Here is a 2,560-nt window from a genome sequence, read left to right as displayed (position 1 = left end):
TCATCATTCAATGTCTTTTCTATGTTTTCCCCAATCATTATTATTATTATTCTAATGATTTTTTTAAAACAGTCAATCACTATTTCTCATTTTGTTTGTAAAAAGACTTTACCCATCATGAAATACTTCTCAGACCAGTCCAGTTGAGAATACTGTACATGACATCATCAACAGGTAATAAACCATATCTGTTTCTCACTAACGTCCTGTCTCTCTATTGTTCTCTTGCTATCTTTCTCTATCCTCTTCTCTTCATGCCCCCCCCATTCCACACTGTCCTATTCTCGTTAAGTACCTTCACTGCTTTTACGTCCTCCAATCTTTCGCTCTCTACCATAGAGTGCAGATAGTCGGTATATATTGAGTGGATACATACAGTATCTTTCTTTCATAGCCTGGCTTACTTCACTCAGCAATAGATCCTCCATATCTGACCACTTTCTATCAAATGCCAGGGTCTTGTTATTTTTTATGGCTGAGTAGTATTCCATAGAGTATATATACCACACTTTTCCAGTCCATTCATCAGGTTGTGGACATTTAGTTTCGTTCCATGTCTTGGCAATTGTGAATAATGCTGCAATAAAAAATATGAAATGTTTCACGAATTTGCGTGTCATCCTTGCGCAGGGGCCATGCTAATCTTCTCTGTATCATTCCAATTTTAGTATATGTGCTGCTGAAGTGAGCACTGTTGCTCTATTATTAACAGAAATAAATACTGATCAACAGGATAATTGTACGTTTTGGACATTCATTTGGAGTTGGGCTTTATCTTTTTGGATAATTTAGGCTTCTAAACAAAAATGAGGGATAAGTGTTAAGTTTTTGTCTGTTCGTCATGGGCATGCACGCACATTCGCCCAGTATGAGTTTCAAACAGCCAGATCCGGGACTCGAACCATGGTGGGCCATGTGGGAGTCCAGCAACAAAACCACTATGCCATCTGCTGGTTCCATGATCTTTCTTACATGCTTTTTTTTTAGTTAGTTAATTTTAATTGCCAAAAGGGATATATTAGAGAGAGAGTGACAGAAAGAAAAAGGGAGAGAGAGAAAGCATCCCACAATGACTGGCAGTCATGTTGTAATCCCTTCTCCTCTAGTTCTCTATGCTGTTGGGAATCTGGGCAACACACACACATGCCCAGTGTGTTTTTCAGTACTCCAGGGTGGGATTCTAATCATTCATTCAGCCATGTATGATCATGCTTCTTATAACCACTAGGCCATAGGGCCAGTCCTATTTATTTTTATTTTTTTTTTTTGGAGAGATTTTTTTGCTAGAGGACATGTGCATTTGCCAGAGAGACAGAATGCAAGAAATCAGCCCCCAGTGGGGATGGCCATGCCACCATCCCTTTTCCTCCATTCTCCTCAGGATTTTAGACACACACACACACACAGTGTAAGTTTAAGCCGCTGGGTCTGATACTTGAACTGCAGTCAACTACATGGGAGTTCAGTGATGTAACTGTTATGCTATCTGCTGGTCCTCCTATTTATTTTTTTAATGAGAGAGTCAGAGAGAGAGAAAAAAACACCTTAACAGGGTTTCATGCCACCCTCCACCCTCAGTACCTCCCTGTGAGGATCATGGATGTGCATACCTAGAATGCATAGGTTGACTGAACCAGGATGTTCAGAATGGATCCGGCATCCGCATCACTTGATCAGCATGTTACCACTGTGCCATCAAACTGACCCCTTTTTATATACTTTTGACAAGAATCTTGATATATCTCTTGCAATACCTCACCATCAATATCAAATATTTTGAATGAGGTAGCACAGTGGTTAAGGTGCTGGACTCCCACATGGTCAATTGCGGTTTGAGTCCTGGACTTGGTGGCTTAAAACACACTGAGTACATATGCGTGCATGCCCAAAATTTCAAGAGGAGAATGGATTACAGCATGGCCATCCTTCCAAGTGGTGATTTCTTGTTGTCTGTCTCTCCAATGAGCACATGTGCCCTTTAACCAAAATCTCTCAAAAAAATTTTTTTTAATGTTCCCTATTATTGAAGTATTGTATTCACTCATACATTTTTCAGAAATTATTTTGTGAATATTAAGGAATCATCTATAGAAGTTGTGATCTGTGGGGCTGGCAGGTGGTGGGTTAAGGACGCTGGACTCCCACATGGCTGACCATGGTTTGAATCCCAGACCTGGTGGCTTGCTCTCTCTCTCTCTCTCTCTCTCTCTCTGTCCCTCTCTGGTCTAATTTAAATAAATAAATAAATAAATAAATAAGTAACTAAATGAATAAAATGAAATAAAAAGAAGTTGTGATCTTTTAAATCTTTTCAGAAACATAGCATTATTGATTATCAGGGCTATTTAAAAAACACTTCTCTAATCATTAGAATAGAAATAATTCTCATTGCTACAAACTGTGTTATAAGAGCATAAACCCAAATATAATGAAACATAGTCCATTGCTGTAACACTTCTAACAAGAATCTGTCCTTAAACAGTTTACCTTGGAATGCCAAAAAAACAAAGCGTGAAGCTGGAAAAATCTTGATGAAATGGGAATTTGATGCTGTAGCTTT

At 38.8% G+C, this 2,560-nt stretch overlaps 1 non-coding gene across 1 annotated transcript; it reads right to left on the bottom strand.

The window, feature by feature from the left end:
- Positions 1–585: 585 nt before the first annotated feature.
- LOC114008565 (U6 spliceosomal RNA) lies at positions 586–692 on the bottom strand. The gene has a single exon (XR_003550086.1). It is a non-coding gene; the product is annotated as a U6 spliceosomal RNA (small nuclear RNA).
- Between the last annotated feature and the right edge of the window lie 1,868 nt (positions 693–2,560).

Source organism: Tupaia chinensis, unplaced genomic scaffold (genome assembly GCF_000334495.1).
Source record: "Tupaia chinensis unplaced genomic scaffold, TupChi_1.0 Scaffold000355_1, whole genome shotgun sequence".
NCBI classification, from domain to species: Eukaryota; Metazoa; Chordata; class Mammalia; order Scandentia; family Tupaiidae; genus Tupaia; species Tupaia belangeri.
The sequence above is the reverse complement of the archived record's forward strand: the minus strand, read 5'-3'. Positions and strand labels throughout refer to the sequence as shown.